Genomic DNA, 26,997 nt, shown 5'->3' with positions numbered 1-26,997 from the left:
CCACCGTGGGTGAAGATCCCGGCGGCCATCTTCGCAAGGTAAGTAAGAAGTCACCGGAGCGCGGGGATTCGGGTAAGTACTATCCGTTTTGTTTTTTTTTAAACCCCTGCATTAGGTTTGTCTCGCGCCGAACGGGGGGGCTATTGAAAAAAAAAAAAAACCCGTTTCGGCGCGGGACAACCCCTTTAAGCTTTTTTAGATCTTTTGGAATCCGCTCCCTTCAGTTAGCTATCACTCCTAGCTTTGTCATTGACCCATTTGATCAGGTTTCCCTCAATTCCCTCCTCTAAATCATTTTAAAAAATGTTGAACAACACTAGGCCCAGGACAGAGCCTTATGGTAACCAAGTTGAGACATTCTTCCAACTGGATGTGAAGCCATTTATGACTAGTCTTTGAGTGTGATCACTCAGCTAGTTGTGAATCCACCTAACAGTTGCCTTACTCATCCTATAGTTGGTCATTTCTTCATTAAGGATGGTATAAGATACTTTGTCAAATGCTTTACTAAAGCCAAGATAGACTTTATCTACTACATTTCCCTTATCTGCCAATTCTGTAGTTGTGTCACAGAAGAAAATTAGATTAGTTTGGCATAACTTGTTTGTTACAAACCCATGCTGGCTCTGGTTAATTACTCTATTCTTATCCAAGTTCTTGCATATATGCGGTTTAATATTTTGTTCAAAGATCTTTCCTTGTATAGAAGTCAAGTTCATGGGCCTATGGTTTCCTGGATCAATCTTAACCATTTTTTGAAGACAGAGACAACATTTGCTTTTCTCCACTCTTCTGGGACTTATCCTGTTGTCCAGGATTTTTCAAAGAATATAGCGAGTGGTTCAGCCAGGGGTGTAACTATAGGAGAGGTGGTTGCACCCGGGGCCCAGGACCATTAGGAGGCCCATGAGGCCTATCTTCTCCATACAGGGAGCCAAGTAGTATGAATGCAGTATTACAGTTGGGGGCCCTGAAAAACAGATATTTTTGGTATAACTTACCGTAAAATCTCTTTCTCGTCACGTTCATTGGGGGCCACAGCCTAGACCATGGGATATAGCCACTGACCTAGGAGGCGACACTTAGCAAAAAAGTGTTAGCTCCTCCCCCCTGGCTATATCCCCCCTGCAGGCACTCAGCTAATCAGTCTGTCTGCAAGCAGTAGGAACGCCAGTGGGAGTACGATTATGCATACAATTTTTATACATATCAAATTACCATGTTTTGGCATAATTTTTCTGCCAAACAATAACCGAAGAACAGAAAGTTCCAGCAACCATTTTAATAACAAGGGGTGGGTGCTGTGGCCCCCAATGAACGCGACGAGAAAGAGATTTTACGGTAAGTTATACCAAAAATATCTGTTTCTTGTCCGTATCATTGGGGGGCCACAGCCTAAACCATGGGACGTCCACAAGCAGTCCCGAACAACATATACATTGGGTGGGCTATTTACAAGTTTGACCGTGTGGTCAATGGACCGCCGCCTGCAAAATCTTCCTGCCGAGAGCGGCGTCCGATGATGCAGATATGTGGACCTTATAGAATTTTGAAAACGTGTGTAAGGAGGTCCAGGTGGCTGCCTTACATACCTGAAGCGCTGAAGCTCCGTGACGGACCGCCCATGGGGCCCCTACCGCCCGTGTGGAGTGGTCCGTAACCTGAAATGGTGGCATATGTCCTGAGGCGCGATACGCCTCTGTTATCAAGGATCTTATCCACTTAGATATGGTGACCTTTGAGGCTGCCGAGCCCCTCCGGAATCACAAAGAGAGTGTCCGTTTTACGGAACTCTTTGGTTCTTTTTACATAACTTTTCAGCGCCCTCACCAAGTCCAGGCGGTGCAGTGTTTTTTCCTTCGCGTGCACTGGTGTTGGACAGAAGGAAGGCAGAACAATATCTTCGTTGATGTGGAAATCCGATACTACTTTTGGTAGGAATTCTGGCGATAGCCTCAGTACCACTTTATCCTGGTGGAAAATCATATAGGGGGTCTGTATAGACAAGGCTGCCGGTTCCGAGACCCTACGAATGGAGGTAATAGCGACCAGGAATATTACCTTCCAGGTCAGTAGCTGCATAGGGATTTCTCTCAGCGGCTCAAACGGTTGGTCTGTCATAGCCTCCAATACGAGATTAAGATCCCACTCTTGGATCGGTGGTTTCAACGGCGGTGTCGTATGGGCGAATCCTTGCAGGAATGTTCGCACAGCCATTCTGCTTGCGAATAGTCTCTGAAGCAGCACCGTCAGTGCTGATACCTGCCCCCTTAGCGAACCTAACCTTAATCCTAGTTTGAGACCTGACTGTAGGAACGCCAGTATTCTGGCCACCGAAAATTGCATCGGCTGGACGCGCCGCTCTTCACACCAGGTAAAGAAGCGTTTCCATACTCTGTAATAAATAGCCGACGAGGCCGGTTTCCTGGCCCGTATCATTGTTTGAATCACTTTTTCAGAAAAACCTTCTCTTCTTAACACCTCGGTCTCAACGGCCAGGCCGTCAAATGTAGAGACCTGGAATCCGGATGTAGTAAAGGCCCTTGGGATAGCAGGTCTCTTCGATCCGGTAGGTGCCATGGTGCGTCGGTCAGCATTTCCATGATGCTCGCGTACCAGCTTCTTCTTGGCCAGTCTGGTGCTATTAATATCGCTGGTCGTCCTTCCTGTTTGATTTTCCCTAATATTCTTGGGATGAGAGGGATTGGAGGAAACACGTACAGGAGTTTGTATCCCCCCCACGGTATGGTCAGTGCGTCTGTTGCCGTTGCTTGCGGATCCCGTGCTCGGGCCACAAACGGAAGGATTTTGTAATTCAGCCTGGACGCCATGAGGTCCACGTCTGGAGTGCCCCATTTCCGACATATCGTCCGGAATACTTCTGGGTGTAACCCTCATTCGCCGGGATCCACTGTTTCTCGACTTAGTCTGCCACCCAGTTGTCTACTCCCGGAATGTAGACTGCTGATATTAAATTCAGATGATTTTCTGCCCACATCAGTATGCGGGCTACCTCGTTCATTACTGACGTGCTCCGTGATGGTTGACGTAGGCCACGGCTGTGGTGTTGTCCGACTGTATGCGCACATCCTTCTTCTTGAGACTGGACTCGAAGTGTCGAAGAGTCAGGTATATGGCTCGGAGTTCTAGGATGTTGATGTGTAACATCCTCTCTCTCTGAGACCATACTCCCTGAATAGACTGGCCCTCCAGTGTTCCGCCCCAGCCCGAGTGGCTGGCATCTGTTGTCAATACTACCCATTGTTTTGGGCTCAATGACCGTCCCACCTGCAGTCTCCCGAGTTTCAACCACCACTTTAATGCGTCTTGGACTTGATGAGTTATCTGAATTCGTCGCTCCAGGGTCAGAATGGACCTGTTCCAACGGGACAATATCAGGTGTTGAAGCATCCTTAACCGGTACTGAGCAAATGGGACCGCCTTGAAGGCTGCTACCATCTGGCCCAGAACACTCATACAGTGCCTGATGGTCAACGTTCTCTTTTGCATTAGAGACCGTACACCGTGTAGAAGCTTGTCCACTTTTGTTTGAGGAAGTAGAACGTGGTGTTGGCTGGTGTCGAATATCATGCCTAAGAATTCCAGATGTTGTGCTGGTATTAGGCACGATTTGTTGCGGTTTATTATCCAGCCAAATTCTTCTAAAGTTTCCATCGCGACTCGTAAACTCCAGATGTTGCTGTCCCATAACGGTGCTTTTACTAGAACATCGTCTAGGTATGGTATGGCCGCTATGCCCTTTGCGTGGAGTAGTGCCATCACTGCTGCTAGTACTTTCGTAAATACCCTTGGGGAGGTTGACAGGTTGAATGGCAGAGCTGTGAACTGGAAGTGTCTTCCCTGTATCTCGAAACGAAGGAATTTCTGGTGCGCTTCCCGTATCGGAATATGGAGGTATGCGTCCTTGATGTCTATCGTGGACAAAAATTCCCCCGGCTGCATGGAGACTATCACGGATTTGATCGATTCCATCCGGAAATGCCTTGTTTTGATGAACTGATTCAGTTTTCTTAGATCCAGTACTGGCCTGACCCTGCCGTCTTTTTGGGGCACTAGAAACAGATTTGAATAAAAACCCTGCTTCTCTTGTGCCCCTGGCACGGGTTTCACTACCCCCTGTGCCAGAAGGTTTTCTACTGCCAATTGTAGATTGGCTATTCCTTCCGGGGTGGCAGGCACTCTGGATTTGCTGAACGAATCCTGTGGTAGAGTCGCGAACTTGATCGTGTACCCGAAAGCCACAATCTCCCGAACCCACGCGTTGTTCACGTGGTTCCACCACGTCTCCCGAAATTGGGAGAGTCTGCCACCCACCCGGATGACACTGGGTGGGGGCGGCGACTCATGCTGCATTCTTTGATCCCGACGCCTTAGATGTTCCCGGTCGGGACCGCCATGCCTGTCTTGCCTTGAAGGTTGGGCCTTTCCTGTGTCTGTCGGGGCCCTCCTAGATTGGGACCACTGCCCTGTATCGGGGGGCGGGATGAGAAACGCCGAAAGGACCGAAAAAACGGCTTTCTTTTTAATGGCACCTTTTCCTTTTTCGTTGGTATTTGCGGCAATGACGTGCTTTTGTCGCCTGTGGCGTCCTTTATCAAGTCGTATAACTTGGGCCCAAAGAGCCTATTACCCTCGAAGGGTAATTTTGTTAGGACCATTTTGGACGCTGAATCGGCCGACCAGCTTTTCAGCCAAAGGGTTCGCCTTGCTGCGACAGACGCGGCAGATGCTCGAGCCACAAACTTAGCTGCATCTAACTCTGCTGCGCATATGAATTTGTTTGCTTGTATGATATTGTCTGTTGTTTCAAGTAGCTCACTAGGTGACGCGCCTGCCAAAATATCCTTCCGCTGCTGTTTGGCCCAGGCTACCGAGGCTTTGCTTATCCATGCGGCCGCGAAGATCGGCTGTCGGGCGGTGCCTGCGGACTGAAAAACTTTTTTTGGCAGTGTATCCAGTTTTCTGTCTTGAGGATTAGTCAAAGTTGCCACCTCGGCTGTTGGTAACGCCGTACCTCTGGCTAGCCGCGACACTGGTGGATCGACCACTGGGGGCGCCGCCCAACTCTTTTTCAGATTCCCTGGGAAGGGATATGTGACTTCCCAAGTTTTTCCGGGTTGCCTAAATTTTTTGTCAGGGTTCTGCCATTCTTTATTAAGGACGTCAGCGAAGTCCTGGTGGTCTGGAAAGACCTGTCGTGGTCTCTTCTGATGTCTAAACGACACCGTGGATGGAATGGTCTCTGCTGGTTCCTCCGTCACTTGGAGGGTTTCTCTTACAGCTATTACTAGACTGTCCATTAGGTTCGCCAAACGCGACACCTGTTGGTCGTCCAGATCAGAGACAGACGAGACTGCAGAGGGTTCGTCGTCTTCTGACCCGCTGTTTGGGCCGTATCCTGTGAAGCCTGGGAACATGATGCCCGGGGGGAGTCATGGCGGTCTCGGGCTGCTCTTGCAGAGTACCGGGATCGCGAGGAATGCCTTGATCTGTGATAAGTATGGACAGACTTCCTGGACCCATGGGAGTCATGAGAGTCCCTGGACTGCCTGAACTTGGAGGGTCTAGATGACCTTCTTCTATGGCGAGACTTACGGGAGGTGTCTTCGCTACTGCGGGACCTCCTCCTTTTGCGTGCCCTCCCGCGCGCATATTCCGAAGAGGAGACTTCAGAGCTGGATTCTAATAAGCGTAAAATCGCCGCAGAGGATGTGGCCAGGCCGGAAACAGCAGCGGCCAAGGACCTAGCCCATTGGGGTTCGGCCCCTGGCTCCACAGGGGCGGCGGGGGGCACTGGGGTCCCTGGAACTGCACGTGCCGTGGTACACTTAGCGCAGCGGGGGTCGGTTTGACCGCAGGCAAACTTAACGCTGCAGGATGTGCAAGCCTAATGCTTAACCCTCCCCTTGGCCGGGCTGGAACCCTCTGATCTAGGGTCAGACATGGCACAAAAGAAAACCTCAGGTTAGAGGGAATGCTATGTACTGCCACTGGAGTACCTGCAAGGGGGAAGGGGAGGGGGAGGGGGAGGGGGAGGGGAGACACCGCGAAGTGCTGCCTTGGCAGGGCTTACCCGGTCTGGCAGCTGTTAAAGCGGTTCCCCTGATCCAGCTGGAGCCTCTGGTCCTGAAGCTTGAAGGCTGTGAGGTGTCGACGTGGGTCCACCACACGGAAATAATAGCGTTGGTGGCCTGGCAGGTGTGTGGCAGGTACTGCTGCGGCTGCTGCTAAGCTGCTGGAGCCCGTTACAGAATGTAGTGCTGCTGCTGTCCGGGTGCTCACTCTGCGGTGACGAGTCTGCAGGGCTGTGTCAGCGCTGGATGCTGGCTGCTGCGTGCTGAGAGCGCACAGTGCTGGGCTCAGTGGTGCTAGACAAACGAGCTGTCTTGCTGCTGGGAGCGGCCATGCTTCTGCCTGGCTGCTTCTTTTAAGTCTGCCACGGCCAGAGGGAGCTAGGCTTGCCCCGGAAGTGCGTCCGCGACCCGGAAGTGACGTTTTCCGGCCCGGCGTCGGCGCCCCGCCCCCCGGAGCGCCGCGCCGGAAGTGACCTGCCCAGCCAGAGCCCCGGCGTCCTGCAAGCATGCTATGCCCCTCCACCTGCTGCTGAGAGAGCCGCTGCTGCCGCTGCCATCGCTGCTTGCTAAGGATGTCCTGTCGGTTGCAGATGTCCGCTCTTTAAGGTACCTTGCATCCATTCTGGGGAGCCACAGCCGGGCCACACGTCGACTTCTCTCCAGTAGTGCTTCCCCCTATGCGTCACCGGTCAGCAAGTGCGCCACTCCAGGGAGGGGGAGCCCTATGGCTGGCGGGTAACCGACGCCAATGCGCATTGCAGGGTTGGGCCCCTTTTTCTTCTATGGGTAAGACGCCGCAGAAGTGGTGGAGACACCCCCTGCTTGCGTCTCCCCCGGGAGGCCAGTAGAGCCAGGGAAAAGCCCCGACTCCCCAGATTCCCATGCATAGCCACGTCTGCCTCCTAGCAGACACTAATCTAAAGACTGATTAGCTGAGTGCCTGCAGGGGGGATATAGCCAGGGGGGAGAAGCTAACACTTTTTTGCTTAGTGTCGCCTCCTAGGGCAGTGGCTATATCCCATGGTCTAGGCTGTGGCCCCCAATGATACGGACGAGAAAGATTTTGCATTGAGGCCCCAAATCTTCAAGTTATGCCTCTGGGTTCAGTAACTACCTCTACGGCTTCCTTCAGTATCCTAGGATGTAATTCATCTAAAACTAGAGACTTAAATTCATTTAATTTAGCCTCAATTTAATTTGTTCCCTCATTATCTCTCTACTTAGAGATAGCCTGCTTTCTTTTATTCCTTCAATATCACAGGGAAGATCAGTTGATATTACATCTACTTCATGAGAGAAAACAGATAGAAAATAGAAACCTAAAAGTTCAGCCTTCTCAACATCATTTTAAACCAATTCTATAAAAACACCTGACCCTTTTACTTAACCTCACCATACATCTGGGACAAATTATTTTGGCTAGCTGCCTATAGAAGGTCCAGTAGGAAACCTCTTGTCTGAGTGCATTATGTTCAAAGTACTCTGACAGCCACATAACTGCAGGTCAAGAAGCCAGACATAGATACTAGATGGTGTGGGAGAATGACTATGAGAGGTTCGCCATTTTGTGTGTATTTTCTGTTAGCTGTGAAGATTCTAAAATGGGGATATTTGTGTCTCTAATCTAAACCTCTGGGGAAAGGGAACATCGCCCCCCATCTCCACAAGAATTGAAGGAGCAGTATATTGTGTCTAAAACCAAGTCAAACCAATTTTGACTAGCAGAAGACATCTTCAGGGCTCAAGTTACAGGACAGTAAATGACCAGAGAGAAACAGGAAGTATCTCCTTTGGACAACAAGTCAAGAATGAATAGAGCATGCTCAAGGGAAGCTCCTCCCTGGTGAATAATCTCACAGCTACCTCACAAATACCTCCCTATGAGAATGACCTATCAGCACACACAATGCTGTAACTGAACGCTGAATGAACTACCTTCCTGTTTTGAAAACTTATATAAACTTTTACCCGCCTAAATAAAGATTAGAACTAGAGATGAGCGAGTATACTCGCTAAAGGCAATTGCTCGAGCGAGCATTGCCCTTAGCGAGTACCTGCCCGCTCGAGACGAAAGGTTCGGGTGCCGGCGCGGGGGAGCGGTGAGTAGCGGCTGTCAGCAGGAGGGAGCGGGAGAGAGAGATCTCCCCTCCGTTCCGCCCCGCTATCCCCCGCAGCTCCCTGCCCCCCCCCCGCCGGCACCCGAACCTTTTGCCTCGAGCGGGCAGGTACTCGCTAAAGGCAATGCTCGCTCGAGCAATTGCCCTTAGTGAGTATACTCGCTCATCTCTAATTAGAACCTTTTTGGTACACATGATGTAAACACCGTGGTCCCTGTTAGTGTTACATACCGGATATTGTATTTGTGCAATGTCCGGATGATGTTCTTATCCTGACTATATATATATGCATAATTATACATACATAGAAAGTGGATGGCATCATAGCTTAACTAATGCTGGATAGGAAGGGGATGAATGGGTCATGCATTAGTCCCCATGGAAACCAACAACACATACGTCATGGACCAATAGAGGGAATTCCCCGCCCAGGCCCCTTAGAGACGCAACACGGCCAGTACCATCGGACTGGGATTCCACATCTCTACGCTGGTGATGTCATCACGCAACCGCGCGTCACCACGTCAGATGACGTCAACACGTTATCCTGTGCTCACAAGCCCACAAGCGAATAATAAGATAGGGGGAGGGATCGATAGCTACCTCCCCCCTCTACACTATAGAGAGACGATGCCACGTCACCACACCATGCGTACTAAACGCAAGGGACGCCGATCATGTGACCACACAGTCACATGACCTAGTACTATCCCGGAAATAGTTTCAGTTTCTTTTTCCCCTTCCCCACCACTATACAGATGCGGCTCGCGTGACGTGGAGGTCACGTGAGCGCACACAACCCGGAAATGCACTGAGAGGGATGCCAGACTTCAAACTGTAAGTTACTATATAAGAATGTCATATCATATGTATGTTCATGTACTTGATAAAGTCGCTTGCATGCGACGAAACGCGTTGTACTCAATAAAATCCTTAGACGATATTCAGTCACCACCCCGGATGGTTGTTTTTTCGGAGACAGCGCAGGAGCAATTTTTTATTTTAACCCTTTTCACTTCACTGTGGGTCTAGTCTAGCACTAGACACAGAAGCCCTGCAGCAGACTCCAACCACCAGGAACACGGATCGACATCGTTGGATAAAAGATCTTATTTAGATCTGATAAGCGGACCTGGACAAGGAGGTGTTGGTGAGGCTCTTCTCCACAGGAGTTCTCACCAAACACCGGGTAAGTCCCAACCATTTTTTATATTCTAAGTTTACTCTCCACGGTGACCAACGGAAGCGCCTCCCTGACCTTTGTTTTATATTCCATTGCAGTCAATGGAAGCCGTCCGTTCACACTATCTCCCGCTGTAACACAGCGGAAGATAGCGTGAAAACGCTTTCCCGCCTACCACCGCCGCGTCATATGACACGGCCGGCGCGTCACATGACATGGCTGGCCGTGTCATGTGACGCGGTGGGCGTGTCATGTGACGCGGCGGTTGTGGGCGGGGAAGCCGGATCCGCTGGTAAGTATGGGGTCTCTGGGGGGCACTGTGACGGGCTTCGGCGCGGAATACTCCGCGGCGGAGCCCGTCACGCTCGTGGGCAGCCGGCCTTAGAGTACAACAGAAAAGCTAATATGAGGTACAGGGATGGGAAAATGTGCTTTTTGCCAGGATGGTGCTTTAAAGAAAAGATAGAAACATTTTGAAGGCAACCCTAATGCTGATGTGGCCGTCAGTGAATAGAAGTTTGACACAATTGATCTAAGGTCTCTGGTCAGCGGTAATCCTGCCATCTCCTCCAGCCTCATTACACAGGTAGAACTCATATAATAAGACTGAAGACTAGAGCTCACAACCTGAAGGTTGCAAGTCAAATCCCCGCATGGTACAGGTAGCCGGCTCAAGCCTTCCATCCTTCTAAAGTCGGTAAAATGAGTACCCAGCTTACTGGGAGGGGGGGGGGGTAATAAAAAAATTACGCTGTGGAATGAGTTGGCAGAATACAAATAACAAGTCCCACATCCCCATCTACCTGTGGAAGAAGAGGACGGGGACATCTCTCTGGTGGGCTTCTCTTACTGGATGGAACTGGAAGAAACACAGACAGACACTGAAGTCATTCTTTACATACAGATAATAAAGTCCCTGTGTATTTAGTCCTGTCTATTACCTGGTGATAGGAGCGGCTGGTGGGTCTCCATCATGGCCTCCTTGTACAGATCCTTGTGTCCTTCTAAATACTCCCACTCCTCCATGGAGAAATAGACAGCGACATCCTGACACCTTATAGGAACCTGACAACACAATATACAGTCATCATTCAGGAGCCTTCAGTGCTGTTACTGTATAATGTCCCAGCATTCCCTGCAGCGTCACCTCTCCAGTCAGCAGCTCAATCAGCTTGTTGGTGAGTTCTAGAATCTTCTGTACATTGATGTCCTCATGTATCCGGGGGTGAGGTGGGAGCCCCGTGATTGGGCTCAGGGGTCTTCCCCATCCATCACACACAGGGGCCCGACAGCCATCACTAGAGGTCTTCTTCACTACTGTGTAATCCTGTATATGGGAAGACTAATAAATATCACTACAGACATTTCCAGAGTCCATCACCTCCCCAGTGACATCATCTGTTATTACCATAGATAAGAATGATGTCATGTGACATCATCAGAATCTCTCACCTCCCCAGTAAGCTGGAAGAGTATCACTAGGGTGAGATTTAATATACTTTCTGCCATGTTGTTTTTGTCCTTCTCCATCTTTGATAAATCAGTCATGTAGGGACCTGAATGGAAAGGATATGAACTAATGTAAAAACCACCAAAACATCATAATAAATTTACTTGAGATAATAAGGGGAAACATTTAAAAGTGTTTTCCCATTACTTAAAGGGGTTGTCCCGCGGCAGCAAGTGGGTCTATACACTTCTGTATGGCCATATTAATGCACTTTGTAATGTACATTGTGCATTAATTATGAGCCATACAGAAGTTATAAAAAGTTTTTTACTTACCTGCTCCGTTGCTAGCGTCCTCGTTCCCATGGAGCCGACTAATTTTCGCCCTCCGATGGCCAAATTAGCCGCGCTTGCGCAGTCCGGGTCTTCTGCTCTCTTCAATGGAGCCGCTCGTGCAGAATGCCGGCTCCGTGTAGCTCCGCCCCGTCACGTGCCGATTCCAGCCAATCAGGAGGCTGGAATCGGCAATGGACCGCACAGAAGAGCTGCGGTCCACGGAGGGAGCAGACCCCGGCGGCCATCTTCAGCAGGTAAGTATGAAGACGCCGGACCGCCGGGATTCAGGTAAGCGCTGAGCGGTTTGTTTTTTTAACCCCTGCATCGGGGTTGTCTCGCGCCGAACGGGGGGGGGGTTAAAAAAAAACAAAAAACGTTTCGGCGCGGGACAACCCCTTTAAATAAGGGAGATTGAATAATACCTCCACAGTGCCACGTATTGGAAGGCAGCATTCATTCAAGCCAAAGTTAGATTCTTTATACAAGCCTTAGGGTGAACACCCACTTGTATTTGTCTTGCCCTTTTTTTTTTCCACGCGATTGTCAATGGGATTTTCTAATGTTAAAAACGCATCACAGAAAAATCGCAAAGCACAAACTTGCAATGCGTTTTTAACATTAGAAAGCCCCATTGACAATCGTGTTAAAAAAAACAGCGATATGGCATGAAAAAAAACATGCAAGAAAAACGTAAGTGGGTGTTCACCCTAAGTCAGAGACAGTATGGTCCTCAAAAACTAGAACTAAATTCACTGTGGAGGATCAACCAAAAATATTATTAAAATATAAACCTTTATTAATCAAAACTAAAATTGTCAGGAGACACAGCTAATACAAAGACACATAATCCCGTATATACACCCAAAACCTAAATTGATACTAAGGTGAAAAAGAACAGGAGCTAAGGGTAGATATTAAATGTGATCCCTAATGATCCAGGTACGAGCAGACAGAGACTCCCTTTGATGGGAATCAATTCCCTGCAGAGACTAATATGTCCCTATTAGGACCAAGTCAGCTGTATAACTCTTTATACAAGCCTTGTAACAATGACTGGGAATTAAAAGCAAAGCCAGACTCCATGCACAGACAGCTGTTTCAGATAATTCCCAGCCATTGTTACAAGGCTTGTATAAAGAATCTAACTTTAGCTTGAAGGAATGCTGCCTTCCAATAGGTGGCACTGTGGAGGTATTATTTCATCTTCCTTTTTTGCATATGACCCAGAGGAGCATGAATGGCTTTTTGAGTCTCCTCACGCACCGTCTAGGTGCTCTCCCTAAGGAGAAAGGATAGGGTTTCTGATTCCCATTACTTAAAATTACTTTAAAACCACTGTCATTCCTGGTTGCTGCTGACTAGGACATGTGACTGCTGCAGCCAATCACTGGGTATAAAAGGTCAGTGCTGTGGCCAGCGATTAGCTGCAGTAGTCACATGTTGTCCTGGTCAGTAGCAATCAGGAAGGATAGAGTAGTTGTAAAGCATGTCATGGGAAAAGCTCTTTAAAGAGATATTAGTGACCAAGCCTGTTTGCGCCTTAATGACCAGGCCAAATTTTGGAAATCTGACACGTGTCACTTTAACATAGAATAACGACCTAAAGGTTTTGCATATCCAAGTGATTCTGCCATCCTTTCTTCGCCACATATTTTACTTCATTTTGGTGGTAAACAATTAAAAGCGCCAGAATTGGGAACATTTTGGAAAAAAAAAAGTGTCATTATTTCACATTTTCAACTGCAATATCTCAAATACGTGCAAACATACTGAACACATCTTTGCTAAGATATATATTTCCATCTGTTTACTTTATTCTGGAAGCACATTGGAAACACTGGGTTTTTTTTAACAATTAAGAAGATGTACAAATTTAACATTAATTATCAACATTGAGGAACATTTTGTTTTCCTACGCCAAGCCAAGATTGCAAAGGCTCATAGGTGTCAGAATGATAGAAATCCCCCCCATTTTAAAAACTACACCCCTTATTATATTCACTGAGGGGGGGGGGGGGGGGGGGGGGCAGGAGGATTTTGACCCGACCATTTCTTTTCAGGAGTTAAGACAATTTCGAGGAAAAAAAATAAATTTCAAATTTTTGCAACTATGTCATTTTATAGACAGTTTTTTTTCTATAGGGCACATGAAAATGAAGATTTACAGCCCAAAACGGATACCCGTTTGCCCTGTGCTTAGAGACATACCCATTGTGGCCCTAATCTTCTGTCCGTATGCACAATGGGGCCCAAAATGAAAGGAGCAGCCTGAGGATTTCAGAACAGATATTTTGTTTGAAGGCGTTTCATGCCCCATTGTACACTTGTATGGCCTGTGAGCGACCAAAACAATAGAAACCCCACAAATGACCCCATTTTGAAAACTAGACCCCGTAACAAATTCATCTAGGGGTCTACTGCGTATTTTGACCCCACAGATTTTGAATGAATCTAAGCAAAGCAGAAGGAAAAAAATGTTTTTTGTACAGCACATATATGAATGAAGACTTACACTCCAGAATTGATACCGGTTGTCCCGTGTTCAGAATAGGATTATGTCCACAATGGGTAAGTCCGTATGCACAACGGGATTGATGACGGATCACTTTTACGTGATCGCCATTACCCATTGGATAGCGGCAATCACATGACCAGGGACCGTGGAGTGCAGCCCCCTAAGAAATCTTCAGGCTCTCAGCTACGTTTGATAGCCAGGAGCGGGGAGATTTTAAATTATCCCGGCAATCTGCAGCTTTTGTACATGCATCTGCCAATCTGGCAATGGGTGCGTGCGCAGAAGCTGGGGTAAGGTCCTTGGATAAATCCAGGAACCTTATGTACATAATTTCATCTCCCCTCATGGATATGATCCATGAGCGGAGATGAATCAAACTCTTTTTCTTTTTTTTAACACTTTATCTTGCATATGATTGCTGTTATCCACTGGATAACAGCGATCATGTGATCGGGAACCGCATACAGCGGCGCCTGGTGACAGCTCCCTGCTCTCAGCTACTCATACTAGCCAGTAGCAGGGAGTTTTAAAATTTCCCAGGCCTCCCGGGCCTTCTGTGCATGCGCTTGACATAATGACGTCTGGTGCGCATGCGCAGATGCCGGCGTCAGGTCTTGGAGGAACAGAACGGCACGGGACATTGTAAAGGATGTGGGCGAGTATTCTCAGCTCCTCTCACGGATCCGATCCGTGAGAATAGCTGAAACTTTAACTTTTTAAACTTTCGATTGACTTTAATGCGATCGCCGGTATCCAAGAGGGGAAGGGGTGCTTCCCGCAGCCCCTCCATGATAGCTCCAGGTCGTCGCATGGAGCTGTAACAGCCACAGCCCACAGGGCTTTAATCCCCAGAGAAAGCGTGTTTTTACGGCCCTGAGGATTAAACCCCGGCCAGCCAAGATGTAAAAACACTATGGGGTGGTCTCTGAGGGGTTAAACACTAAATCCCGACAGGGTTCTTCTCACCCAGATCAGTTGGACTGATAGCCGACCCAGGCAGGGAGAAGTCGGCAGCGACTGCCCCACTGACTCTTCTCCAAGTTCAGAGCTGCTTTTTCCAGTGTTTTCTCTGAAGCGCTGCAGTGTTTTAGAGCACAATATAGATGTCTGCAATGTACATGCGTGTTGGGATGTATGTATGACATCGGGCAGCAGAATCCTCCTGACAGGTTCTGACCTCAAAGCTGAACAACTAAAATACTGGTACTGGCGTATCAAGCACGTGCCGAACTCAAATGGCGCTAGACAGATCCCATTAACAATAATGGGGTACAGATAGCATTTCCCTGGACAAAATAGCGCAGCATGCGCTAAACATTTTTATGGCGTTTTCCTAGTTGGGATGTATGTCTGACATCGGGCAGCATAATCCTCCTGACAGCTGCCCTTTAACCCCACCGCCCAAGGCAATTGCTATTTATCCCGCTAACAAAGTTGTATTTAGAATTAGTTTTTTGAGGGACGAGTAGGATTTTGTAATCGCACCATTAAATGTATAGAGAACCTTATAAAATACTTTATTACTAGCCTTATATTCCCACCCCTCAGGTGTACAACGAAGGCTCCTTTCTACTTTAGTTATTATTAGCAATGGAACGTGCCAGGGCCGTCCTCCATCTCCAACGATATTTGCTTTAATAATGGAGCCCTTTGGTCATTTAATCCACCCATCCCCAGATATATCAGGCATTAATACAGAAAACCCAGAGCACCGCATTGCCCCGTGTGCGGACCATGTTATTGGGAGTTAAGGCTCTTCAGAGCCTCTCTTGCTGCAGTCTGGGACATCACGAGATTTGGTATGGTTAGTTATTAGGGATGAGCGAGTATACTCGCTAAAGCACTACTCGCTCGAGTAATGTGCCTTAGACGAGTATCTCCCTGCTCGTCCCTGAAGATTCGGGAGCCGCCGCAGCTGACAGGTGAGTTGCGGCGGGGAGCAGGGGAGAGCGGGCGGGAGAGAGAGAGAGATCTCCCCTCCGTTCCTCCCCGCTCTCCCCCGCCGCTCCCCGCTCCGCGGCGGCCCCCGAATCTTCAGGGACGAGCAGGGAGATACTCGGCTAAAGCACATTACTCGGACGAGCAGTGCCTTAGTGAATATACTCGCTCATCCCTATTAGTTATTATAAAATCATCCAAATCTTTAATTCTCACTATGGAGTCCCTGAGAGCATTACAGCACATTTACAAAGCCTATACCCATTCAAATGAGAAGATGGATAAATACCGTATTTGGGCACCGCATTAACCCTTCCCATACACAATGCAGACTTGATTAACTTGAAAACTCTCATCACATCTAGAGAACGATATTAAAAATTATTCTAACAAGATACATTTCTGGATATGTCGCATCACTCTTACCAAAATAATGCTTCTTCCAAACATTTTGTATTTTTTTCGCAATATCCCGAATATCATACCAGAATCGCTTCCCAAAGATCTCCAATAAGTGTCAAATGGAAATATTCCCCAAATCTCTTTTATTCCATTGATATCGGTTGTTCATAAAAATGTTCATGCAAAAGCTATACAAAGTCCCAACCTCTAACGGTGAGGTTCCTTCTTCTGTGCAACGTGTTTCGGCCAACAGGACAAGGAACCTACCTACAAGCACCAGGGGCGCATGCCCCACTTCTCCCCAGCTACAACCCTGCTAAATACGCCCATTACCTGGTGATGGGAGCGGCTGGTGGGTCTCCATCATGGCGTCCTTGTACAGATCCTTGTGTCCTTCTAAATACTCCCACTCCTCCATGGAGAAATAGACAGCGACATCCTGACACCTTATAGGAACCTGACAACACAATATACAGTCATCACCCAGAAGCCTCCAGTGCTGTTACTGTATAATGTCCCAGCATTCCCTGCAGCGTCACCTCTCCAGTCAGCAGCTCAATCATCTTGTTGGTGAGCTCTAGAATCTTCTGTACATTGATGTCCTCATGTATCAGGGGGCGAGGTGGGGGCCCAGTGATTGGGCTCAGGGGTCTTCCCCATTCATCACACACAGGGGCCTGGCAGCCATCACTGGAGGTCTTCTTCACTACTGTGTAATCCTGTATATGGGGAGACATTATTAAATATCACTGCAGACATTTCCAGAGTCCATCACCTCTCCAGTGACATTACCATAGATAAGAATGATGTACTGTGACATCATCAGAATCTCTCCCCCTCCAGTGACATCATCTGTTATTACCATAGATAAGAATGATGTAATGTGACATCATCAGAGTCTCTCACCTCTCCAGTAAACTGGAAGATTATCTCTAGGGTGAGATTTAATACACTTTCTGCCATGTTGTTTCTGTCGTTTTCCATCTTTGATGAATCAGTCATGTAGGGACCTGAATGGAAAGAATATGAAGCAATGTAAAAACCACATCCTGGCAGCAGGGTACTTCCCGCAACTGGGCGTAAACTTACGTCCTGGGGATAGCGGAAGATCATAAGTGATCTTGCGCTATCTCGCAGCGGGAGCCAGCTGTCAGTCATAGCCGGCCTCCCGCTGCAACAACGGGGTGCATCGGAGATCCCCTGTTAATCCATTACCTGCCGCGATCTATATAGATTGCGGCATGGGAAGGGTTCACAGAGGGAGCACGCTCCCTCAGTGAAGTTGCTGGGCTCTCGCGATACAATCACAGAGAGCCCGGCTTGTTGCCATGGCAACAGGATGTCAGATACCGATGTCCTGTCTTGCCATTGCCTGTGATCGCTGCATAAGCGATAAGGCATGGCAGGACAGAAGTCCTGCCATGCCTTATCAAAGCGATCATTAGTGCTGTACTGTAAGTGCCCCTGAGGGACACAAATAGTGTAAAAAAAGATATTATAAAAATGTAAAAAAAAAAAAAAGTTAATAAAACCCTTTTTTGTGTCATATTAGCATAAAAAAGGTAAAATTAAAATCCCACATATTAGGTATTGTCGCGTTCGTAGCGATGCGTAAAATAAGTTGCACATGCTTTCGACTGTGCACGGAAAAAAGTATTTTAAAAAATTCGAAAAAACTGAGGCAAAATGCTAATGAAAGGGTTACAGCTGGTAACTTCCAGCAGCGACTCCCATCATCCACCAGGAGGCGCCGGCTCTTTCATGAAGACCCATCATACCACCTGCTGATGGCAGAAGGTCTCACAACCCTCCTGTACCTTCACCAGGGTAGATGCTGGAATGGAGGGGCTCCTAGGAGGTCTGATGACAGGAAGTCACATGGTCTTAGGTCACATAACTTAAAGGGGTGGAGCTTACTAATGCAGTTCTGTGGAGAGGGAAGAGGAGGCTGCTGGGAGGGCTGTGACTGGAATGGAGGGGCTCCTAGGAGGTCTGAGGACAAGAAGCCGCATGGTCTTAGGTCACATGACAAAGGGGAGGGGGTTACTAATAATTCCGTTCTGTGGAGAGGAGGCTGCTGGAGTGGCTTGTTGCCCCCAGGATTCCTCTTCCTCTGTGTGAGAATGCTGCTCCCTCCGCATATATTGGAATTCAGCCGCACTTAAGCACCACTGACGATTACAGCCACCTCATTGGTTGTTGGGCACCATGTGGATACACATCGTGCAGGCGGATACAGTTACAGCCGTGCATGAGGAGCAGTGCACGACTATCATGTGATCAGAGATGTCGGCATGTTGTACTGCTGCTGAGAGGAACGGACCTGCCGCATGTAGAATATAATTGCTTCCTCGTGCCGAGAAGAACGTTAGTGACATAAGCTGCCAGGCGCTGAGAGATGTCGGCGTGTTGTATGGATATGTCCTACATGCAGCAGCCACGTTCCTCTTGGCATGAGTTAAACATGGCCACATCTCTGAGCACGTCATTATCGTGCACGGCTGCATAACTGTATCTACATGCACAATGTGTATCCACGTACTGCCGAAGAACCAATGAGGTGGCTGTAATCAGCAGTGGTGCTTAAGTGCAGCTGAATTCCAATATATGCGCCCCCTCCTGGTCGGAGGGTCCCGCTCCTTCATCCCCCAGGATTTCTCTTCTTCTGTGTGAGAATGCTGCCCCCTCCTGGTCAGAGAGTCCGGGTCCTTCACCCCCAGGATTCCTCTTCCTCTGTGTGAGAATGCTGCCCCCTCCTGGTCAGAAGGTCCCAGTCCTTCACCCCCCAGGATTCTTCTTCCTCTGTGTGAGGATGCTGCCCCCTCCTGGTCAGAGGGTCCTAGTCCTTCACCCCCCAGGATTTCTCTTCTTCTGTGTGAGGATGCTGCCCCCTCCTGGTCGGAGGGTCCCGGTCCTTCACCCCCCAGGATTTAGTATCCTCTGTGTCCTCAGTGTAGATCCGGCTGCAGTAAAGGACTCTTATCTAAGGGCCTTTTATACCGGCAGATACATCGCTGGTCGTTCAACCAGAAATCACTCAGAATCGTTCCGTCTTTTACATTCGCCGTATAAGTGTGTAACTCCGTTTGTGGGAGGGTATGAGTAATGACTTCCCAACAGTATCTGGCGCTAACCGGTATGGGACAAGGGGACCTGGCACCTTTGCTTAATGGAAGACCGGGCGTAATACTGAGTTCCTTCAATCAGTGCCTCCACCCAGGATAGAGCCTTTAAAGGAGATGTCCCGCGCCGAAACGGGTTTTTTTTTTTTTTAACCCCCCCCCCCCGTTCGGCGCGAGACAACCCCGATGCAGGGGTTAAAAAAACCACCCGCACAGCGCTTACCTGAATCCCGGCGGTCCGGCGTCTTCATACTCACCTGCTGAAGATGGCCGCCGGGATCTTCTACCTTCGTGGACCGCAGCTCTTCTGTGCGGTCCACTGCCGATTCCAGCCTCCTGATTGGCTGGAATCGGCACGTGACGGGGCGGAGCTACACGGAGCCGCTCTCTGGCACGAGCGGCTCCATAGAAGACTGCTGAAGACCCGGACTGCGCAAGCGCGGCTAATTTGGCCATCGGAGGCCAAAAATTAGTCGGCTCCATGGAGACGAGGACGCTAGCAACGGAGCAGGTAAGTAAAAAACTTTTTATAACTTCTGTATGGCTCATAATTAATGCACAATGTACATTACAAAGTGCATTATTATGGCCATGCAGAAGTGTATAGACCCACTTGCTGCCTCGGGACATCTCCTTTAATGAAACAAGGGTCTCTTCCCAGGAATAACCTATACATACATATATGGATAAACATACATCTGGAATAATACTTGTCTGTGAAGAAGGAATTATACCAACATAACGGGAAAGGAATAACACTTATCAGAATCACAATAAGTATGTATATATATATATATATATATATATATATATATATATACACATCAAATACTTTAGTGCTGTGAAGGCTATGAGCATAAAACTTATATATAATTCTATACATATATTATTCATCCTGTCTCCTATGAACATCTTTGATATACGCTTCTGGAGGCTATGGGTCGTTCAATCGTGTCCAGTAAAGACAATGTCTTAATGTTTAACTGCTATCTATGTAAAAACACATGACTGGCTGAAATGGACACTTATTGACAATAGACCACTCTCCTTTAACCCCTTAGTGACGAAGCCTGTTTGCGCCTTAGTGACGGAGCCAAATTTTGGAAATCTGACACGCGTCGTTCAACGTAGCATAACTCCGTAAAGGCTTTACATATTTAAGTGATTCTGACATTGTTTTTTCGCCACATGTTGTACTTCAATTTGGTTGTAAAACAAGACTGATATAATTTGTGTATATTTATTAAAAGCGCCAAAATTGAGAAAATTTTGAAAAAATTGTCATTTTTTCACATTTTCAACTGTAATATCTCAAATATGTCCAAGCATACTGTACAAATTTTTGATAAGATATATATTTCCATCTGTTTACTTTATTCTGAATGCACATTTGAAAAACTTTTGTGTTTTTTTAACCATTTAGATGACGTACAAATTTAACATTACTTTTCAGCATTTTGAGGAACACTTTGTTTTCCTGCACCAAGCCAAGTTTGCAAAGGCTCATGGGTGTCAGAATAATAGATACCCCCACAAATGTCCCCATTTTAAAAACTACACCCCTTATTGTATCCACTGAGGGGTGTCATGAGTATTTTGACCCCACCGTTTTTTTTCAGGAATTAATTAAATTTAGAGGAGAAAAAATAAAATTTCATATTTTTGCAAATAAAACACATGAATGAAGACTTGCACCCCAAAATGGATACCCCTGTTTGTCCCGTGTTCAGAGACATACTCATTGTGGCCATAATCTTATGTGTGGATGCACAACGGGGCCCAAAATGAAAGGAGTAGTCGGTGGCTTTCAGAACATAAATTTTCCTTGAAGGCGTTTTAGGCCCCATAGCACATTTGTAGAGCTCTTGAGCGGCCCAAACCAAAGAGAACCCTCACAAATGACTCCATTTTGAAAACTAGACCCCTTAATGAATTTATCTGGGGGTGTACTGCCCATTTTGACCCCACAGTTTTTGAATGAATTCAAGCAAAGCAAAAGGAAAAAAAATGTGATTTTCGTTTTTTTTGGCAATTATGTCATTTTAAAAACTGCTTTTTTTGTACAGCACACACATGAATGAAGACTTGCACCCCAAAATGGATACCCCTGTTTGTCCCGTGTTCAGAGACATACCCATTGTGGCCCTAATCTTATGTGTGGATGCACAACGGGGCCCAAAACGAAAGTAGTCGGTGGCTTTCAGAACATAAATTTTGCTTGAAGGCATTTTAGGCCCCATAGCACATTTGTAGAGCTCTTGAGCGGCCCAAACCAAAGAGAACCCCCACAAATGACTCCATTTTGAAAACTAGACCCCTTAACGAATTTATCTAGGGGTGTACTGCCCATTTTGACCCCACAGTTTTTGAATGAATTCAAGCAAAGCAAAAGGAAAAAAAATGTGATTTTTGTTTTTTTGGCAATTCTGTCATTTTATAAACTGTTTTTTTTTGTACAGCACACACATGAATGAAGACTTGCACCCCAAAATAGATACCCCTGTTTGTCCCGTGTTTAGAGACATACCCATTGTGGCCCTAATCCTTTGTCTGGATGCACAACGGGGCCCAAAATGAAAGGAGTAGTCGGTGGCTTTCAGAACAGAAATTTAGCATGAAGGTGATTTAGGCCCCATTGCCCACTTGTAGAGCCCTTGAGCGGCCAAAACGATAGAGAACCCCCACAAATGACCCCATTTTGAAAACTAGACCCCCTAACAAATTTATCTAGGGGTGTACTGTGTATTTTTACACTACAATTTTTGAATAAATCTAAGGAAAGCAGTAGGAAAAAAATTACAATTTTCATTTTTTTGGCAGTTGTATCAATTTAAAAACTTTTTTTTGTACAGCACACATAGGAATGAAGACTTTCACCCCAAAATGGATACCCCTGTTTGTCCCGTGTTCAGAACCATACCCCTTGTGGCCCTAATCTACTTAAAGGACACATGGCTAAACCTATAATAGAAGGAGCACCCGTTGGATTTCAGGGTACAACGGAATAAATTCCAGGCCCCATCGCCCACTTATAGAGTCATTGAGCGTCCAAAACGATAAAGAACCCCCCACAAATGACCCCATTTTAAAAACTAGACCCCTTAACGAATTCATCTAGGGGTGTACTGCGTAGTTTGACCCCACAGTATTTGAATAAATCTAAGCAAAGCAGATGGAAAAAATTACTATTTTAATTTTTTGGCAATTTCGACAATTTAAAAACTGTTGTTTTTGTACAGTGTATATAGGAATGAAGACCATTGTGGCCCTAATCTAATTATAGGACACATGGCAAGGCCTATAATGGAGGGAACACCCGTTGGATTGCAGGGCACAACTGAATAAATTCCAGGCCCCATTGCCCACTTGTACGGAATAAAAATTGACACCTTAAAAAAATATCCCCCTCCCCCCTCCGCGCCCTTTTCGGCGTTCCGCAAATCTTAGATAAAAGTAATAATGTGAACTGTGTAGTATTTCCGAAGACAGTGGTAATTACGAAGGCTGGTTGGAATGGGTACATGGGGCAATAAAACCGGGTATCCCCCCTCCTCTCATGCTTTTTGGGGGTATTTAGTGACCTCAGTAGCGGGTATGGGGTGTAAAAAGTGGCGCTCTGTGAGTCTCCGTAAGCTTGCTGAGGTGCGGCGGTCTCACACAGAAGGCGCTCAACAAGCTGCTCCTGGAACTGTAGGAAGGCGAACGTTCCCGGGGCTTCTTGTAAATTGCGTATTACAGGTAGAGGTCTGAATAACACCGGGCTCACGCAGCCGTAGGTGGATTCCACTTGCGGAGGCCCGCAGCGGATCCCATCTGTGACCCTGCGTACGGCCTCGTAATGTACTGTGCATAACTGCCTACTCACACAGGCGGTCATGCGCAGTATATATTTTTTTGTTGCTTGTATTTCCCGCACCGTCACTTAGCGATGACGTGGGTACCAGCAGCCCGTATACAATGTAGTTGCGTATGGGCTGCAGGTATATCCGGATGCGACCATGGAGCACAATGGGCTCTATGTTGCGGATATTCGCGGTAAAATAGAACATGCTGCGTTCTCTTTTCTATGAGTGGATTAGGCAATTCCGACCCGCTAATGTGAGCGGAATTGTGTAATCCAATGCGATTGATTTGCGTATTACCGCGGATCAGATGCATGCGGAATCCGCAATTCCTATCCGGTCATGTGAGACCGGCCAAAGGTAGATCGCTGCCTTTTTTCACGTGACCGGGGACCGCTCAACGAGGCCACCCGTCACTGCTCCATGCTCTCGGCAACCGTTGGTCACTGGGAGTAAGGAGATTTTAAGTTTCCTGGGCTCCCTGACTCCTGCGCATGTGTCCGGTGTTTTGCCGGCGGTCGCATGTGCAGAATCCGGGAAAGTTCACGGAGGAGGATCGCGTCGGGGTGCGAATACGGAGGCCTCCGGTAAAAAGTTTCATCTCCTCTCACCGATCGCATCGGTAAGGTGAGATGAACCTTCACCTTTTTTTTACTTTTACGTGATCGCCATTATCCATTGGATAACAGGATAACACCACTCACCGCGGCCCCCCGTGAAATCTCCAGGCTCTCGGCTAAGTTTTGTAGCCAGGAGCAGGGAGATTTTAAATTACCACAGCTTTTGCGCATGCGCCTACCATTTTGCGACGGGCGCGTGCGCAGAAGCTGGGGTAAGGTCTGCGGATAAATCCGCTGGCCTTAGGTACGTCATTTCATCCTCCCTCACGGATATGATCCGTGGGGGGAGATGAAACGCAAGCTTTTTTAACTTTTTGAAACTTTTTTTTTTACTTTTTACACTTTTTTTTTTTACTTTTTCCTTTTTTTTTTTACTTTTTCCATTTTTTTTTTTTTTTTACTTTTTACACATTTTTTTTTTTACTTTACATGATTACTGTCATCCATTGGATGACATGTCCCCGATATAATATCTCTGCTCCTGGCTACACATGGCAACCAGGAGCAGAGGGATTTTAAATTTCCCGGGGCTCGAGCCCGTGTGTGCACGCGCCCGATGATTGACATTGGGCGCGCATGTGCAGACGGGCACTTCAGGTCCCAGGACATCGGGACATCGCAGAGGACCCGACGTGAGTATTTTCACCTCCCCTCATGGATCCGATCCATGAGGAGAGGTGAAACTTTACTTTTTTAAAAACTTTTAAAACTTTTTCGCGATCGCCGCTATCCAATGGATAGCGCCGATTGCATGCCCGAGGACCGCTCACAGCGGTCCCCGGTAACAGCTCCTGGTTCCCAGCTACTTTCAGGAGCCGGGAGCCAGGAGATTTCAAATTTCCCGGGGGCTCCCGGGCTTCTGCGCATGCGCGTGACATAATCGTCTGGCGCGCATGCCCAGAAGGCCGGCGGCGGGTCAGGGAGGACCAGATCGCCGGGGGACACCGCGGACAAGCCAGGTGAGTATTTTCAGCTGGCCTGATGGATCCGATCCATTAGGGCAGCTGAATATCTAACATTTTACACCTTTTTATTTACTTTTTTGCGATCGGCGCTATCCATTGGATAGCGCCGATCGCAATGCCGGGGGGGGGGGGGGGGGGGGGGACTGCCCGCATCCTGGGATGACAGCTCCATGCTGTCAGCTACCTGCGGGCACCGACAGCATGGAGCTGTCACGTCCTCAGGCAAGTGAGCATTAATCCTAAGAGGACGCATAAAACTACGTCCTCTAGGATTAAAGCCCACTTTCTGAGGACGTAGTTTCCTGATGGGGCAGTCGTTATGGGGTTAAAATACTATATAAAGAAAGATGTTTTGTAATAAAGGTAGATTGCTTTAAGACACAGTCATGATGTCTGTGTCCATTGCTTTCTTTCGGCGGCCGCCATAACAATCTCTGATTTGGAGCCTCACAACATATTGACGGAACATTAAATTTTCCTAACAGTGCTTATAGCAGTCCCAATAGTATTTAACCACATATACCCGTATATATGTATATATATTTATATACATACACACATATACATGGCGTCCCATGCACGATACCTCAGACGTCTGGGATGAAGTAGAGTCACGTTGCAGGGGGACCCCTCTGTGGTTGATTGTAGATACAGGAATCTGCAGGGTGTGAACTGTGTTTTGATGGAAGTCGGGATAGGAACAATAAGTATTGCAACAGCTCTCCTGGTCCAACGATTCCACACAGGAGTTGAATCCAGGAACAAGCCTGACTACGGTATTATTGTATTATGTCACCACTGAAAGTAAGGGGTCGCGACATAATACAACAGTGTTAAAAAAAGGTAATGCCTCCAGCTTGTTATGGGCTGGGGGCGTGTTTTACCACCGAAGTGCCGTCCTGAGGCCGGTACGCGCCACTAACCCAGCGGCCAGGACGGAGGCGTGATTCGCCAGACAGCCAGGACGCATCACAGACAAGCGGTGCGGGACCGAGCACAGCTAAGGTGCAAGGGGTGAGGAGCACAGACACACCAGGTGGGAGCTCCGGTGACAGCTGCAGCATGTAGATTGCTTTTTGCCTGCCCAGCAGGTTTAGGATGAGGCTTAGTTTTCTTCTTAGCCTTAGATTATTAGGTGTAACATGCCAGAATTTACAGCTCATAATCTAAGCCTGCAGGGACGGAAAAAAACAATTCACATGTTGCTAGGAGCTTCCAACATTGACCCAATTGGGCGCTAGGGGTGTGACAACGGCATTCCTCCATTCAAGCCCTGACAAACCCCTAGCTTGCGGTGGCATCAAGATACAATAATACTCTTGACTACACTATGCTAGTCCCCAGTTTGGTCTATTCTGTTCATGTGACCAGACCACTAATCTGCCTGCGGGCCGTCAGTCACCTAACCTTCCACTAGTGCCTGAACTGCACAACAATCCCTATCTATTATAGGGATACAGCATTGACCCAATTGGGGCGTTAGGGGTGTGACAAGGGCATTCCTCCATTCAAGCCCTGACAAACCCCTAGCTTCCGGTGGCATCAAGATACAATAATACTGTTGACCACACTATGCTAGCCCCTAGTTTAGTCTATTCTATTCGTGTGACCAGACCACTAATCTGCCTGCGGGCCGTCAGTCACCTAACCTTCCACTAGTGCCTGAACTGCACAACAATCCCTATCTATTATACTAACTAGAAACTATCAGACTGGGCTATTACTTATCCACAGTGGATTGGTACTGTTGTATTATGTCTCCACCGGTGGTATAGGTGGAGACATGGGTTGGCCGCTGTCAGTTACAGGGAACTCCCAGCCCACACCCCCCTCAGCTGCAAGTCTCAACGACAGGGTGAGTGTCACCAGGCGTTACGGCAACACAGCAGTAAGCATACACAAACCACAGGACTTTGCTGGCCACTGCAGGGAAAGTCACTGGCATGGGCAGAAGCACACAGCCGCTTCAGAAGTGCACATGTCAAACCGCCAAGGGAACACTCACAGCGATGGGCAGATGCTCAGATCTACAGAGATGCAACACAAGGCCGAGGATCAGCCAAACTGCTGCTGTGGACGTCACCTGGTCCTCCCCTAGAACTCAAGCAGGGCAAATCATGTGTCCACCCATTCTTCTGGTGGAGACAAGATACAACAGCACCTAAGATAACATAGTATGTAAGGATGAAAAGAGACCTATGTCCATGCAGTTCAGCCTATAATCCCCCAATGTTGATTCAGAGGAAGGCAAAACAAAAACCCGATGAGGCTCCCCATTTCTGACTCTAATCTGGCAATCGGAATAATTCCTTGATCACCAACCCTTTTTAGGTTATTAATAGAGATGAGCGAACGTACTCGTAATGAGTACTTACGCACCCGAGTACCGCCATTTTCGAGTACTTCAGTACTC

General features: G+C 47.7%; 1 protein-coding gene and 1 pseudogene across 1 annotated transcript in view; one reads left to right on the top strand and one right to left on the bottom strand.

Annotated features, from left to right (window-relative positions):
* LOC136629111 (zinc finger protein 605-like) overlaps window positions 1-17,875 on the bottom strand; it is a 51,318-nt pseudogene extending 33,443 nt beyond the window's left edge.
* The window catches only part of LOC136629093 (zinc finger protein 850-like), a 585,720-nt gene that overhangs the window by 452,121 nt on the left and 106,602 nt on the right, over window positions 1-26,997 (top strand). The window lies entirely within an intron of this gene.

This window comes from Eleutherodactylus coqui, chromosome 5, assembly GCF_035609145.1.
Source record: "Eleutherodactylus coqui strain aEleCoq1 chromosome 5, aEleCoq1.hap1, whole genome shotgun sequence".
Classification (NCBI taxonomy): Eukaryota; Metazoa; Chordata; class Amphibia; order Anura; family Eleutherodactylidae; genus Eleutherodactylus; species Eleutherodactylus coqui.
This window is presented reverse-complemented; position numbering and strand designations above follow the sequence as displayed.